The following is an 18,280-nucleotide window of genomic DNA, read 5'->3' on the forward strand; positions in this document are numbered from 1 at the left end:
AAAAAAGAAGAAGAAGGCATCCGTCACTTCGAAAAATGAAGGAACGGACGAAGAAAGGCAAGGGCCACGAAGGGCGTGAAAATGAAAGACCCCCTAGGCCTCAAATGCTCTAATACCGTCGGGGTCGGAAAAGAACAAGAATTGACGAAGGGTGTCGGACAGGATAGACGAAAGTGAGGAACCTGGCACAAGTAAGTGGAAGCAATGCCAAGACTCAGCTAAGGGCCCTGGGGTCGCCAACCCACGCTCCCAAGTTGAGAGCCTCTTGGGCCCCTTTTAGTCGTCTCTTACGACAGGCATGGGATACAGGCCGGGTGTATTCTACATCTGCGTCCCCCACCCTCAGGGGGTCTTTTCGACTTTTAGGAGAATAAACACGTATCTACATTATTCCATGTAGCAGCAACACCTCAATGGCCTGGCAGTAATTTCTATAAATACTAATATGCATATGCTTTGGAAAGGAGCTGATAAGCAAATTTGCAAGCATGAAACCAACAGCGATGGTGGTGGTGATTATTGTTTTAAAAGGAAGTTTAACTGGGCAACTATCCTGTATATAACACTAATCAGAGGGAAAAATGGAAGGGATCCGACACTTCGAAAAATGAAGGTATCGGCCGATAAAAGGCAAGGGCCTCGAAGGGTATGATAATGAAAGACTCCCTAGGTCTCGAGTACTCTAATACCGTTGGGCTCGGAAAAGAAGAAGAGTTGACCAAGGGAGATCGGATAGGATAGATGAAAGTGAGGAGCCTGGCACAAGTACGTGGAAGCAATACCAGGACTCAGCTAAGGACCCGGTAGTAGCCAACCCACACTCCAAAGTTCAGAGCCTCTGGAGCATACGAATCCAAGAAGAACGACATTTTAAATAATTTATTGGACTGTGTTAAGGCACTCCTTTTATCTGTAGGAGTGAGTTTCATTTTTTTTATTCGTGTAAAATTGTTGATTTTTTTTATTGTTGTAGAGATGTATTCGTTACTATTCTGAAATTTGTGGAGGAATCCTGAACTGAGATTAAAATACTAACAATAACACTGAATAATTAAGTATTACTTTCTTGTCTTCTGTGTATTTCTCCACTTCTTCCAACTATCTAAACTGGAGATAAGGAACTGGAAATAGTAGATCACTTCTAAGAACAGACAGAAAATGGAAGACTGGATATGGAAATTAGTAGGATACAACTGAGGAGTGCCTTTTACCACCAGGTACGGAGATTAATATAGAATAAATATTTACCAAGGAAGGCTAAAGAAGTAATGAGCAAGGAATATTACTTACCACTATTGACGTATGCAGCAGAAACCTGAACAATGACTCAAACAGGTGAGAGTAGAGTACAGGCAGCTGAAATGAAATTCCTGAGGAGTATGACACAGAAGACAAGGAGGGATAGAGTGAGAAATGAAGACATACGAAAAGAGCTAAATGTGCAAAACCAAAATGACAAACTGGAACAGAACACATTGAGGTGGTTTGGGCATGCCAAGCGGATGAAAGAAGAAAAACTGCCAAGACAAGCACTGGAAACATAGACGGCAGGGAAGAGAGGATGAAGGACAACAAGATTACGATGGATGGATTCTGTGAAGAACAGCATAGAACAACGGAACCTGGACTGAAACTCAGTGCTGGATGAGGAATGGTGGAGAAACAGGACGAAGTGAAGGGGAACCATATTTTCTCCCACCCAATGTCAGCTGGAAAAGAGGAAATGATGATGATGATGCCTAGTTATTTGATATTTTCATTATTTGACAACACAGAACAAATATTCCAGTGCAGAGGAGCCTTTTATTACTTTTGGGTCGGGGGACCTCAAATACAGATTTAACACTGATCAATGACAGTATTCTTGGCGACAAAACATGACGACCTCACCTCATACCACTACTCTCCAGTGGCAGCCCGATGTCTATTAGCGGCTTATAGGATTTACTGCGTCTACCGTAGCCGGAGTTGCCAAATCGTCCACTGCACTCGAAACGAAGAAAGGGTAAGACTGAACAGAGTGTGGAAGAAAGTGGTTTGGCAACCTCTCCACATCAAACAAGGATCACTTAGAACTCGTTAACTCAGTAGGGTGCAGAGTGTGATTGACTGTTGGCTTCCAGCTCGCTTCTAGGAACTGAGGCCGTCATGCCTTGTCCCCAAGCATACAATATTAAAAATACAGTGATACGACTTCGCGACCAAGAGGCTGAACGATTCTCGGCAAATTTTGATCTTTGAAATGATGGCAGCCAGTCGAATAAGTGCTTGTAGTGCTTGTAGAATGCATTTTGGTGATGGAAAGATGGTGTAATATGGAATTGTTTGATGCTGGTGGTTATTGTTTTAAGGAGAACTACATCGAGGTAATTATCCCCCTATTATGAGAGGATAAAATGACGAAGATCCGAACTTTCGAAGTATGAAGGTTCAAGAAGGACTTGAAGTTGGCAATGTAAAACTCCCTCGCTAATTTAATTCTATTGGAGTCGGAAGAGAACTAGAGTTGAGCAACGGAGATGGTGGTGATTATTGTTTTAAGAGAAAGTGTAACTGTCTTAACACCAATCATAAGAGCTCCAGTCCTTAGGTAAATAAACGTATCGACAAAAAACTAGACAAAAAACGGTAGGTTCACGATGGGCAATGAAATGAAGGGCACCGCAGGCCTCGCAAACCTAACACTGTCGAGGTTGGAGGAGAACAAACGTTAACTAGGAGATGGTGGTGGTGATTATTTTAAGAGGAAGTACAACTGGACAACCCACCTCTAATAACACGAATCAGAGGGAGGGGGAGGGGGAGGGGGAATGGAAGGGACTAACTTCGAAAAATAAAGGTATAGGCCAAAGAAAGACAAGAGCCACGAACGGCGTGAAAATTAAATACTCCATAGACCTCGAATGCTGTAATACCGGTACCTTCGGGGTCGGAAAAGAACAAGAGTTGACCAAGCGAGGCCGGATAGGATATATGAAAGTGAGGTGGTGTTGGTGGTGGTAATTCTTGTTTTAAGAGGAAGTACAATTTGGCAACCATCCTCTTTTAACAATGAAAGGGGTCCGACACTTCAAAAAATGAAGGTATCGGCCAGAGAAAGACAAGCGCTACGAAGGGCGTAAAAGCTCGTAAACCTAAGACGGTCGGGGTCGGAAAAGACGGAGTTGACCGCGGGAGGACGGATTGGATATACGAAAGTGAGGTGGTGGTGTTGATGGTGCTGATTATTAATTTAAGAGGAAGTACAACTAGGCAACCACCCTCTATTAACACTAATCAAAGGAAAAAGTTGAAGGCATCCGACAAGTCGAAAAATGAAGGTATCGACCAACGATAGACAAGGGCAACGAAAGACGTGAAAATGAGACTCCCCTAGCACTCGAAACCTAATAGCGTCGGGATCGAAAAGAACAAGAGTTGATCAAGGGAGGTCAGATAGGATTGGTGAAGGTAAGGAGCCTAGCACAATTAAGTGCAAGCAACGCCAGGACTCGGCTAAGGGCCCCGTGGTAACCAATTTACGCTCCCAAGTTAAGAGCCCGTGAGGCCCATTTTAGTCGCTTCTTACGACAGGTAGGGGATACCGTGGGTGTTCTTCTACCACCCCTGTACACAGAGGGATCCCAAGTAAAAGCCTCTGGAGCCCCTTTGAATCGCCTCTTACGACAGGAAGGGGATACCGTGGGTGTTATTCTACCACCCCCGTACACAGAGGGATCCCAAGTTAAAAAGCCTCTGGGGCCCCTTTTAGTCGCCTCTTACAACAGGCAGGGGACACCGTGAGTGTTATTCTACCGCCCCCACCCACAGGGGACGTTCACTAGAATATGTCGTATGGGAAAGATGAAAATGAGGAACCTGGCAGTATTAAGCGGAAGCAATGCCAGACTCAGTTAAGAGGGCCCCGTGGTCGCCAACCCACACTCCAAAATTCAGAACCCGTGGTCACCTTTCAGCCGCTTCTTACGACAAGCAGGGGATGTCATGGATTTATTCTACCGCCCCCAAGGACAGCGGGGCCTTAGTTAAGAGTGCCTGGAAGTTAGGGGTCCGACACTTCGAAAAATGAAGAAGGGGAGACAAGGGACACGAAAGGCATGAAAATGAAAGACTCCGTAGGCCTCGTATACCTAATACCGTCGGGGTCGGAAAAGAACAAGAATTGACTAAGGGAGGTCGGATAGGATAGATGAAAGTGAGGAGCCTGGCACATGTAAATGGAAACAATTTCAGGAGTTAGCTAAGGGTACCGTGGTCGCGAACACACGCTCCGGGTTCCTTTCAGTAGCCTTTTACGACAGGCAGGGGATACCGTGCATGTTATTCTATAACCCCCACACATAGGAAGAAGTAAAAGTGAAAAATAATGGCCTGCCCTCTTAGCTCTAATCAGAATGGAAACGGAAAGAGACCCGACACCTTGAAGAATAAAAGTACTGTATCAGCAAAAGAAAGAGATGAGCCACAAAAAAGGCGTGAAAATGGAAGACTCCCCATACCGTCAGGGCGGAAGAGAATAAGAGTTAGTCAAAAGAGATGAGATACGAAGTACATTGGCACAGTAAGTGGAATCCATAATCTGACACTACGCCCAGAAGGTGTGACCTCCCATGGTAAGCATTGCTGGGCACCTGCTGATTTTTAAACACTGGGTGTTTTTCAACGAAAGATATAGACTACTTTTCACGCAAAAGGAATTGTTTGGCTTTGAAAATTAAGTACCGTTTAAATTTCAAATATATTAGGCCTATACTTCTTGAATTCATTACCTATATCTACAAGACTTAATTCTCTAGTTTTAATTGAACCAATCTTCTGTAAATATCACTACGAAAATCTGTTAGAACTACTGAATAAAATCTACTTCCGGATACACGCTGCAATAAAAATTCTGTATTATGATGTTTATACGAAATGTTAACATCATTCCTTATACACAGGTTTATAATAAGTCGAAATTCCTCCACTTTTCATTATTTAAATACATTCAAAACCCATTTTGAAAAGATTAAAGTTTTTTCATGCTAACGAAACGTAAGCAGTCAAGTTGCTTCTAACTACGTAAAGGCAGATACCACAAAATCTTATATTTAATCAATTAAAAGTTAAAATACTGTGAATTATTTTAATGTTGAATAATTTTAATAATGGTCATACACTATTATTTAATTATTTCTAGACTGAAAATACTGAACATTTATTTCAATATCGAAAATATCTTCCGCATTTAAATTATATTTTGTTTCCGAAAGGTTCAACGTTCATTCCGGTTTGGTCTGTTTTATTCATGGAGTAACTGATTTGGATCGAACTCTACTTCTTACGGCCCTGGCCATCTCAATGAAACTTAAGTATTCGAGATGCTGCTGGTGATGGGCATATTGGTCTTAAAATGATCGCTTTCCCGAACGGAGAACATGAGTGATTGAATGTTACATTACAAATGCGGGCAAAAATCGTATAATAATGACATATCGAATCATTAACTACCTTTATAAGAAGATAAAGACTTACTTTACAGAAGAAAGACATGAACTCCAATGAAGGGAAATTCACAAAATTCGTTGTCTGTAATTCAGTAAATAGTGTCAGTATCACTGCGAGAGTGAAATATTTAGGCGAAAGAGTAAATATTTATTCGCAACAATAAGTATATTGTTATCCCTTGCATTTGTAAACAATAGAGGCCATGCTAAAACCCCATCTCCCTTGTTTTGCATATAATTTATCATAATTCATCATTATTCTTACGGTATCTTAGCGTCAATCCCCGGAGAGTAATCAACAATGTTAGAATGATATGTTTCGGTTATTGCGGTCTTCATAGATTTGGGACTACCAAGTGAAACTTAGTATCGGTGTAGTAAGAAGTCATAACGTGTTTTAATATAACATATCAAACGCATTAATATTAAGGAAATATCAAACATGATATTTCGCCATTTAGAGCTTATGTGCACCCCTTTAAAGGTTCAGGCCATGATGGACACAGCATGACATTACGCTTGGAACAAAGGAGGAAGAAGGGAAACTGACGAATAGAAGGCCGTGAATAATAATCTTCTGGGATCGTCAACAGCTATGGCGTGCTAGTATTACCGAAATTGGAGTGTCATACCATGACATTTCAGATAAATAAATATTGTAAAATGAGGACAAGAACAGTATGACATGAAGTTCGAACAATCAATCACCGCTGGTCTGCATGGGGACTATCGCCTAGGTGGCAGATACGCTATCAGTTGTTTACATAGTCGTTTCTTAAATGATTTCAAAGATGGAAATTTGTCGAACTTCTCCCTTGGTAAATTATTCCAATCCATAATTATCTTTCCTATAAATGAATATATTTCGTCAAGTTTAATTTTAACAAGAATGAGTATGGATTGAAGAGCCTTGGAATGAACCGTAAGTAGCGATATTACAGTACCGTTCTTACGATTAGGCATTTCTTAGCTCATTAAAAATAAAAACAAATGTGTGTTGTAAAAATGCTTGGACCACAACGAGATTTCAGTCATCATATGCATATTTCACACGTAACGAAGGTATGTGTATTTGAATATGAAACTTATTGTCTTCAGTAACTAAGATAGGAAATTTGCATTCTAAATTCTCGTGGAGGACTCAGCATTCCATCATGTATTGGGCCATATCTAACCTTAGTGAAATGCGATGTTAAATATTTCATTGTACAGAGTTATTTTTAAGATGCAGACTTCGATACATGGTACCGTCTATGCATAGTGTTGTTTTCCGTAGGTTATGACCTAGTGAGGAAGTGTGATTCCCTGTCCTCAGCATGTGAATTGGAGTTTTAAAAACCAAGCATTAGTTGTAGACCTTCAAATCAATTCAGAATTGCCACGTGGATTTGTTGTCCATAGAATGTTATTGTATACACAGTAGGTTTATTTGTAGTTACCAAGCGAGTTGGCAACATGGTACGGGTCGTACAGCTGTAAGCTTCCATTCGAGAGATGGTAGGTTCGAACTCCATCATCAGAAACTCTGAAGATGATGGAGTTCGAACCTACTGTTCGGTAATATCCCCATTTCCGAACCAGGCAAATATTGGGGTTGAGCCCTCGTTAAAGCCACGGCTGCTTCTTTCCCTGCTCTAACCTTTCCTATTCCAACGTCGCCAAAAGCCCAGGTATTTGATGCAAAGGTTGAAACGCTAGCAAGAAAAGAAAAAGATATTTGTTTTCTATCACATTTCATGCAACTAGACACTTGAGTTGAAACATCTTCTCCAGTTGTTACTGGAAGTTTGAGCCCGGAGTGAAAGCAAGCAAGCTTGTACTTTCACGTAACTCTCGGTATTGTGATAACTACATAGAATCTGAACTATAGGAACGGGACGTTCCATTTCAAAAATCGCATAGGCCTGTGCTTTGGCCGAGATTCGAGGCGCGACACCACTAATTAGAGCCAGTGGCGATGTCACTTTGCTATCACACTATCAGGCTGATGATCGGGAGTTAGTCTTAAATGCTCATGTCATCTTTCAAATCAATCTTATTGTAAGCTGTGTCAATCTGGAAAACCTCCAGTTTCGGAGAAAGCTGAATAAAGTTTAGTTCGGAATAATACAAGTAAGAGCCAGTTACGATAATTACTGAGCCTGTCCAAGGGATAAATAATGTTATGATCGTGAAAATCATTGTTTTAAAGGGGTAAACCAATATTGTTTTTAAAAAAATCAGATATAGGTTGGTCCCTGTGGTTGCTACGCTTTATCTTGAGAATCGTGAGACCTTTAAGGAGTATTAATAAGTGAATTTGTTCATTATGATACCATGTAAAGGTCTTCAGTAACTAAGTTGTTATTTTATATTTTATTTTGTTTTACGTCGCACCGACACAGATAAGTCTTATGGCGACGATGGGATAGTAGAGGTCTAGGAGAGGGAAGGAAGCAACTGAGGCCTTAAATGAGGTGCAGCCCCGCCATTTGCCTGGTGTGAAAATGGGAAACTGCGGGAAACCATCCTCAGGGCTGCCGACTGTGAGGTTCGACCCCACTATATCCCAAATGCAAACTGAAAGCTACGTGATCCAAACCCCGCGGCCATTCGCTTGGTAAATTCTTCTTATTCTTTTTCTTCGTTTAGGCCTACGATGGACCACGTGGTTCTAAACTCTGGTGAGCTCTTTTCTTCCTCTTAGCCCAGTATTCCTTCATTCTACCTAGCGCTATGGATGTCTTTTCTTTCTTGAGTCCATTTCACTCCTTCTCCTGGACGCAGTGATTTAGTTGCTTGTTATTTTAAGGGGCCTAACATCGAAGGTCATCGGCCCTAGTGATTTAGTTGTCAGTGACTGGAAAGAGTCAGATGTCTTGACTAACTTTCTGAATTTATCTCGGTTGTAAATGTCAATGTGATCAATGTTTAGGTATTGTAGGTCTTTCTGCACTAAATTCGTCCATTTGGCATGTGTTGCTTTCCCTACAGTGTTGAAGATTCTTGAAGTGAGTCTCTGGCTGTCCATCCTGACTACGTGACCATAGAAGATTAGTCTTCTCTTCCTCATAGCTGTTGTAATGCTCTCTATTTTACTGTACAGTTCCTTGTTGTGCCTGATTCTGTAGCCATCTCCTTCTTTAATGGGACCCATAACCTTCTGAGGATCTTTTGCTCTTTCAGTTCTAGTTTTCTGAGTTGTCCTTTCCGGGTCATGTTTAGGCATTCTGAGGCGTACAATACAGATGGTCTTACTACGGTGTTGTAGTGTCTAAGTTTAAGATTCAAGGAGAGGGATTTAGACTTGTATATGTTCTTACAAAGATGATAAGCTCTTTCTAATTTAGTGAATCTACTCTTCATTGCAAGATCCTCATTAACATTTGGGGTTATCCAAAGATATTTGAATGAGTTGGCCTTGTGTATTATTTTGAACCCCAAAGAAATGAAGTTGGGTGCTTCTCTGATGTTGGTCAGAAATTCTGTTTTATTGACAGCGATCTTTAGCCCTGCTTTAGCTGCTATGCGTTCTAAGACCGAGAGAGTTAAGGGCTATCCTCGCATGGGTTGAGTCCTGCGTTCACGAAAAACTTTTGTATGACATCTAACAGGAGATATTGCTCTACCTATACCTGCTTCATGTTGTAATTGTGAGTATGAATGAACTTCGTTGTAATCATGTTTGACAAGAACGTTGTGAGTACATTGCGAGCATAGAACTGTGTCGAATCTCTCACCAGTTTCAAGATCTTGAGTACCTATTAAACTGTCCAAACAACTTGAAGAGTTAATTACAGTCAATGATGAAGTTATTGTGGCTATTTCACACTGGGGCACTTTTAGCTTTTGAGGGTACTTGGATACGATAATTATCATCATCATCATCATCATCGTCTTCACTTTATGTACACTTGTGTGGAATTGGTGTAGATGCTTTGCAACTTTGGCTGTAGAACCATCAAGGCTTGTTGACAGTTCTCCGAGTACAATGTTCCAGTACAATCCAATGTTATCTAGGACACAAGTTTCCCTTCAAGGATAATATCTCCATCACTGATCCCCGTGTGGGTTGGGGTGGTAGAATAAAACCCACGGTAGCCTCTGCCTGTCGTAAAAGGCGACTAAAAGGAACCCCAAGGGGATCTCAACTTCTGAGCGCGGGTTGGCGACCACGGGTCCCTTAGCTGAGTCTTGTCATTGCTTCCACTTGTGCCAGGCTCTTCACTTCACCTATCAAATCCGACCTCCCTTGGACAACTCTTGTTCTTTTCCGACCCCGACGGTATTAGAAAATTCGAGGCCTAGGGAGTTTTTATTTTAACGCCTATAGAATATGTTTGCCAAAGTGTACTTCCTCTTAAAACAGTTATCACCACCACCAACACACCCACTCTCTCACCAGTCTGTCACAGCGGCAACAATGTTCATTGGGAAGCACGCTAATGGACAAGCCCATGTTCATAGTTCATAGTTGTTCTATGTTTGTTATAAGATCTTTCATATTAAAACCTCCGTATCTTTCACGCTATCATAGAGTAGAGAAAATAACAAATTAGTTCTAGCCCATACCAGAAGACATGGTACAGTACAAACAATTTTACATACCGGTAAATCAATGGACAAGAGGCTGTCATATTTGAGCATCTTCACGTACCACCGGACTCCAGCCAACATGGGCGCAGATGGCCAGGACACTACCGTATAAGCCATTCATCCCGGCTTTTGCCATTATTGTTATTATTATTATTATTATTATTATTATTATTAATCCCGCCTAGGGCCCATGATCGTTAAGTCGTCAGCTTTTGTTCCCCTGTGGGTGGGGTGGTAGAATAACATCCACAGTAACCCCCCCCCCCTGCCTTTCGTAAGAGGCGACTAAAATGGGCCCCAGGGGCTCTTAATTTGGGAGTTGGGTTGGTGACCACGGAGTCCTTAGCTGAGTCCTGGTATTGCTTCTACTTGTACCAGGCTCCTCACTTTCATCTACCCTATCCGACCTCGACAGTATTAGATTTCCGGGCCTCGGGAGTCTCATTTCCACGCCATTCATGGCCCTTGTCTTTAATTGGCCGATATCTTCATCTTTCGAAGTGCTGAACCCCTTCCATGCTTTTCTCTCCTGATTGCTATTAATAGAGGATGGTTGGCTATTTGTACTTCCTCTTTAAAAAATAACGACCACCACCGCAATGGTTAGCTGTTTCGTGTCCCATTGGTGGAAAAAAATATATCACCATCAGAATGTTGGTCGGCAGAGTGATGGTGGTGGTATACAATTTATATTTTCTAGATTGCGTGCCAAATGCGTGGGTTCAATTCCAAATCTCTCCGCAGTGTCTATAAGGAGTGAGGGCATATGACTGTAAATAGTGATTCGCCCGTTGAATGAGTACCTTAAACCTCGAGCAGACCCCTTGCTGTTATTCGGCAGGAGTGGGTCGCATACCGACACCGGGTTTCACTCTCTCCTTACATCATCATCATCATCATCATCATCATCATCATCATCATCATCATCATCATCTTCCCCTTTTGGGTAGAGGTGTTAGAATAACACTCACGGTATACCCTGCTTGTCGCATAAGGCGACTAAAAGAGGCTGCATGGGGCTCCTAACTTGGGAATGTGGGCTGGTGACCACGGGGCCCTTAGGTAAGTCCTGACATTGCTTCCTCTTAGTAATGCCAGGCTCCTCACTTTCATCTATCCTACCCGATCTCCCTTGGTCAACTCTTGTTATTTTCCGATCCCGCGATATTACTGTAGATTGCGAGGCTTAAGTAGTCTTTCTTCCTCACGCCCATCGTAGCTCTCGTCTTTCTTTGGCCGATACCTTCGTTTTTGAAGTGTCCGATCCATTCAAATTTTTCTCTCTGGTTAGTGTTAATAGAGGATGGTTGTCTACTTGGACTTCCACTTACAACAATAATAATCATCATCATCATTATCATCATCATCATCATCACTACCACCTCCACCACATCCGAAGCGTAGGTCGACCACGGGAGCCAAATAGAAAGATCTGTACTCTTTCTCCGTTAGGATCATTTAGAGACCACGTGACAGTTTCAGTGCTTCATGCTTTGTTATTCCTTTTTCCTCCAGTACTCCTCCATCTTCTAACTTATAGTCTCCTTTTTCCTCTCATCAGACCATTTTGAGCCTATTTTCTTTCCCTTCCGACCTTGGAATCATTCCACTTTTAACATTTTCTTTCTAAAAATCTCTCTCTCTCGCTCTCTATTGTTCCTTCTTCTCATATACTGTTTCTTTCCAAATCTTTCTTGACTTCATAAATCCAGGTTGTCAACATGACTTCTTGTTCCAAAGATATTTGAAGATCTGTTTGGTTAACCTGTTGTCATCCATTCTGTGTAAATGTCCGAAATAGATCTATCAATTGCCTCTACCGCATTGTGTCTGTTACGTTTTCTATGCATTCGCACAGTGTTATTAAGAACATTTAACGACGAGACCAATTTTTTTTATCGGTGTTATTAAGAATAGAAAATCAGGAAAGAGATTATTATTATTATTATTATTATTATTATTATTATTATTATTATTATTATTATTATTATTATTATTATTATTATTATTATTATTATTATTATCATTATTATATTTTGCCAATAATTGAGAACTGCCAACCCTTTGGTAACACCAGTACATATTCAACCTGAATGATATTTTCTCTTTGCTTATACAATCCTTCGATCTATTCCTAACAAATTAGGAAGTGTTATTGGGGGGTATTTTCCTTTCAAGCAGTCACTACCACGAGTAATAGTTTGAAACCAGTGGTGACGCGTGACGTCTTGAAAAGTGTTACCACACTTCTTCTTAGGTTGCAGTATGATTATTATCGCTCACACCGCAGAATTTTTATGAGCAGTACAGATGTCATTTCATAAAAGCGAAAGACTTGATAATTGATATTACTTTTGTATAAGACATGCCTTTACTGGCAAGACCTAGTGCTTACAGAGCATTTTTCCCCCTGTGGGTGGGGGCGGTAGAATAACACCCGCGGTATCCCCTGCCTGTCGTAAAAGGCGACTAAAAGGGGTCCCCAGGGGGTTCTGTGCTTTTGAGCGTGGGTTGGCGACCACGGGGCCCTTAACTGAGTCCATACATTGCTTCCACTTACTTGTGCCAGGCTCCTCGCTTTAATCTATCCTATCCGACCTACCTTGGTCAACTCTTGTTCTTTTCCGACCCCGACGGTATTACGTATGGAGGCCTAGGGAGTCTAATTTTCATGCCCTTCGTGGCCCTTGTCTTCCTTTGACCGATACCTTCATTTTTGAAGTGTCTGACCCCTTCCATTTTCTTTCTCTGAATAGTGTTATATAGAGGATGGTTGCCTAGTTGTACTTCCTCTTAAAACAATAATCACCACCGCCACTTACAGTGCATTATGTTTGCTGATATGGGCTAGAGCAATTTTGTTACTTTCATTGATCTGTCTCTGTCTTATCCTTGGCTTTGACAATATGAAAGTGACAGGTGTGAGCGGTGCTAGTAATGCCATTCCTTCTGAGGCCAGTCCCTGCTATGAATGGTGTGAAAATGTTGCTCATAGGGTCGGTTGGTGCATGCATTTCAGTGGGCTTAGCAGACTGACATGTAATAGCAACTTCTGGCTTGGTGATGAAAGCAACGGGAAACTATCTCATTCCTCATTTCTCTAGTACGCCTCTTCAGTGATGCCTAGGCCATCTATGACAGTTGATGTCAGAGCTATTGAGGATCCAACCAGCCTTAGGGCTGAAGACTGAACATACATACATTGTATAACATCACATGCAGTCCGGCCTCGCAGTGTAGGGGGCAACGCGTCTGCCTGTTACCCGGCGGCCCCGGGTTCAATTCCCGGCCGGGTCAGGGGTTTTTAATTGTAAATGGGTGTTTGTGTCGCCCTTAACGTTCCTTTCCTCACATTCAACACTGTATACTTCCACAATTCCAATTAAACGCAGGTTCATATCATATGGTGCAAGTACGGGCAAAATATCTCTATAAGTCGACGCCCCGAACAAATAGCATTTTAAAAAATCACATGAAAATGAAGAAATGACGCATAATATATTGAATACTAGTGAGCATCCACATCATAGAGACTAGCAACAATTTGTTTAAAGTCGGACCGTCTTATGGCGACGATTGGAAAATAAGGCTTAGGAATGGGAAGGAAGCGGCCGTGACCTTAATTAAGGTACAGCCCCAGCATTTGTCTGGTGTAAAAATGGAAAACCACGGAAAACCATCTTCAGGGCTGCCGACAGTGGGGTTCGAACCCACTATCTCCCGGATGCAAGCTCACAGCCCTGCGCCCCTAACCGCAAGGTCAACTCGCCCGGTATAGAAACTAGCAGTCTCGATAGTGCACTATTTGAAAATGGTTATGTATGTAGTATATGTATGTTTGTTTGTTTGTTTGTTTGTTTGTTTGTTTGTTTGTTTGTTTGGTATTCAGCCCGAAAGCTGGTTGGATCCTCAACAGGTCCACCATTAGCGGTCATAGATGGCCTAGGTGTCACTGAAGAGGCGTACTAGGGAAATGAGGAGTGTGGTAGTTTCCCGTTGCTTTCCTCACTGAACCAGAAGTTGCTATTGCATATCAGTCTGCCAAGCCCACTGAAACGCGGGCACCAACCGACCCTATGAGCGACATTTTCACACCATCCATAGCAGAGACTAGCTTCACAAGGAATGTCATTACTAAAATCACTCACACATCAGCCACTTTCATATTGTCAAAGCCAAGGATAAGATAAGACTGAGACAGGTCAATGAAAGCAACAAATTTATTCTAGCCCATACCAGAAGACATAGTGCACTGTAAACACTACATCTTGCCAGCAAAAGCTAGAATATAGTTAACATCATGAAAAACGTATGGCAGGCTACTCATGCACTTATAAAGTTTAAAATTAATTTCTAACGGAGCTTCAAGGCTTACCTCAGTATTTCCTATTTGTACTTCAGGTCGATACGACGGCATGTTGTGGCATCAAACATATATATCACGGCATCGTAGAAATTAGGCCTCTTCATTAAGTCACTCAGAAATTTCTTCTCAATCACAATCAAAGAAAGTGCAGAGAGGTTGTGGTGGTGATTACTGTTTTAAGAGGAAGTACAACTAGTCAACCATCCTCTATATAACACTAATCAGAGAGAAAATGTGGAAGGGATCCGACACTTCGAAAAATGAAGGTATCGGCCAAAGGAAAACAAGGGCCACGAAGGGCGTGAAAATTAAAGACTCCCTAGTTCTCGCAAACCTATTAGCGTCGGGGTCGGTAAAGAACAAGATTTGACCAAATGAGGTCGGATAGGATAGATGAAAGTGAGGAGCCTGGCACAAGTAAGTGGAAGCAATGCCAGGACTCAGCTAAGGGCCCCGTGGTCTCTAACCCACGCTCCAAAGTTCAGAGCCCCTGGAGCCCCTTTTAGTCGCCTCTTGCGACAGGCAGGGGATACCGTGGGATTATTCTACCGCCCCCACCCACAGGGGGAGATGTTTAGAGACAGAAACGGCAGAACGGTCACCGCTTACATCACTGAATCTCAAAAATCAATTTCGCCTTTGTTACTAACATATGTAATACAGTCCAGAGTTGTGTTCTGTTAGAAACGTCTGTACTTTCATCCAAAATAACGGAAATAAAGTTTTCTTTCTTAACCTCGTCTTTAATTTCGCTGGTCATAAAAGTAGCTATGGCTTCAATAATATAATTTTTTATATCAGATGAAAGTCCTGAGAAAACTGTAGATGTTTCTAAGTGGTGTCGAAATACGTCATCTTTTGGAGAAATTAGTGCTAGTAACTCCCGGTAATTACCTCTGTTATCGGATTCTTCAGTTTCTCAATGACCCCTGAAAGGTAATCCTTGCTTTGAAAGAAAACACACAGTATCTATTAAAGTGCTGACAATATATCTATTATTTTTACTGGGTGAAACTTATAATAATATTATAATGTAGGTAGCCCTGCCCGATGTCTGCGTCAATGATTACCCCTGAGCAGTTGAATATGTCATAACAGTTTACACTTTAGTTACTAGACGACAGCAGCAACTTAAACAAATACACTATAGAGTATATTATACACTAGGGTGTATTTGACTTAAAGCAATCTCCTACGAAAACGCTCTCACGTGGAAGACATGTGTACGGTCTGAACCAAAGAGGATAGAATAGAATAGAGATGAAACTCAATGATAAATTTCGGTTCCAAGCCACTTGGCGCTAGTAGTTTTAGTCTCTTTTCCGAGATAGCGCCACAGTGTGCATTCTGGTCCAATACCTTAGTATTACTATCAACAGATAGCGCGGAGAATTAACATCCGGCGCAGTGACGCACATCCGGTTATGCGTAAAGCCCCCTCCCTTCCCCTGCCACCACCTTCCCAGCATCTTCCCGCAACCCCCCCCCCCCCCCCCCCCAGCCATTCGTCGATTAGAATGCCGTTCTACTATTTCCATGCCCAATACATTGTAATTCATATATTTTTATTTTCAAGTACTTACTATGTTGTAAATAATGATCTGATACCCCTAGTTTGTATGGCATACTATGTTACTGAGAACATAACCTCACGCCTCAAAGCAGCTTTAACTTCAAATGAATGATTGACACATTAACACAAAGCTGATATAACAAATAAGAAATCCCTTCGAAAGCAAGACAACAGAGGACACCATATGCAAGACAATGGGGTATCACATCAATATCCAAGTACCACATGAAAATAAAAATAACAGAATTAAATGCACTGAGACAGGAAATATATAGAACTACATTAATAGAACCATTCAGCTTTCAGCCCCTGATGTGTACTCAAACAGGAAATACAGGACTCTGGAGGTCACATTCTGTCTGTAAGCTGTTACTAGTGACAGTTACCACTTCCCAGTTACTGTTTTCACCAGTACGTTATTCTATTGTCGTTACTCGGTAACCAGTTATTTTTGTCCTCGTTACATTTGTAACAGTGACGGGCATGTAACTGTGACAAAGTAACTGCTACGTTATTTTTATGCCATCTCTACACTGCATGGAGTGGTAACAATTTCTCGCTTAGCTTTGACGGTGGCAAACTGCTGCAATAGAGTTCTCACGACACGTCCAGGCGAAGAAATAAAAATATTAACTATTAATATTAAAGAATATTCGATTTTTATATTTTCAAACTGTTACCAGTGGTAACATTGGATACTAGCACGCTTCGCCACCGCTTGAAATTATTCTGTGGTGCCCAGGATAATGTAAACATTTCGAGTCGCTAGAAAGGTTACGAGCGGCGTATCAGGATGATTCATCAGTAGAGAATTGCAGAGAGTGATAGCTCTGGTCACAGCTTTGACGGTGTCAAACTGCTGCAATAGAGTTCTCACGACACGTCCAGGCGAAGAAACAACAATATTAAATATTAATGAAAACGAAAACCTACAACCTGTTTTCCAATCATTGACCGAGTCAGGCATGGAATGAATGAAGCAGAAATAGGCTATTAGTACGATGGGGTCGCCACTCCCAAAGTGATTTATTAATGACTAATGCATGCTATGAAGTGAGAATGGAGAGTGTTGCTGGAATGAAAGACGACAGGAAAAACCGGAGTACCCGGAGAAAAACCTGTCTCACCTCCGCTTTGTCCAGCACAAATCTCACATGGAGTGACCGGGATTTGAACCACGGTATCCAGCGGTGAGAGGCCGACGCGCTGCCGTCTGAGCCACGGAGGCTTCTATTAAATATGAATATGAAAGAATATTCGATTTTTATATTTTCAAACTGTTACCAGTGGTAACAGTGGTTACTAGCACGCTTCGCCACTGCTTGAAACTATTCTGTGGCGCCCAGTCGCTAGACAGGTTACGAGCGGCGTATCAGGATGATTCATCAGTAGAGAATTGCAGAGAGTGATAACTCTGATCACATATACTGTAAGTCTTATCGCACCGTACTTGTAAAGAAACTGTCAAGGTTATTGGTTTCTTACAACCATTTCTTAATACACTGCTCAAAAAAGAAACTGTTCTTAATGTTCTTAATTACCCTGTACTAATGCACAGTGGTATAAGGACTGAACTGTTATGACTAGAGCCCGGATTTCCATGCAAATGCATGTTTTTCAATAAGCTAGCTACACTTCTCAAACTTTGCAAATATTCGTTTTACGACTTAACAATTCCAAATAACCGTTCTTTTTCCGTGCATGTTTGCATGTTTTGGCCATTTTAGGAGAACATTTTTGCATAATGCATATTTGGAAGATTTTGGATTTAATAACGAATATTTGGACGTTTAATATTGCATAATATGACTTTTATTCTGATTTTGACGTATATAAATTGTTAACATGCATGATAGTGCCATTTCTGAATATTAGTGTGCAGAATTTGGGACAATTTTTCCACGTTATAGGCTATAGTATGTCTATTACTGAGAGACGGAGAGAATGTATTCCTGGCATCCTAAGTGACAATCAAAATAGCCTACATACGGTACAAGTCCTATAATCCAATTAACTAAACACTTCCTTATCTGTTGCTTGAGTAAATAATGACGTATTTCGGAAGTCCCCACGTCGATGTCTAATTCTTAGGATAATGTGTCCCAGTTTTACTGTTGTACATTGCTATAAATTGAACCGTAAATTGTGCATTAATCATTGACGGCTCATTTTTCGTCTGTTAGATGAACAAAAGAAAACTTGTATTGCACTTCTGTGGCGCCGCGTTACTGGGATAGCACCTTACAAACTCTGGTTTTTCATTGAACCCTCTACCGTTGT

The sequence above is a fragment of the Anabrus simplex genome, chromosome 8, assembly GCF_040414725.1.
Source record: "Anabrus simplex isolate iqAnaSimp1 chromosome 8, ASM4041472v1, whole genome shotgun sequence".
Taxonomy (NCBI): domain Eukaryota; kingdom Metazoa; phylum Arthropoda; class Insecta; order Orthoptera; family Tettigoniidae; genus Anabrus; species Anabrus simplex.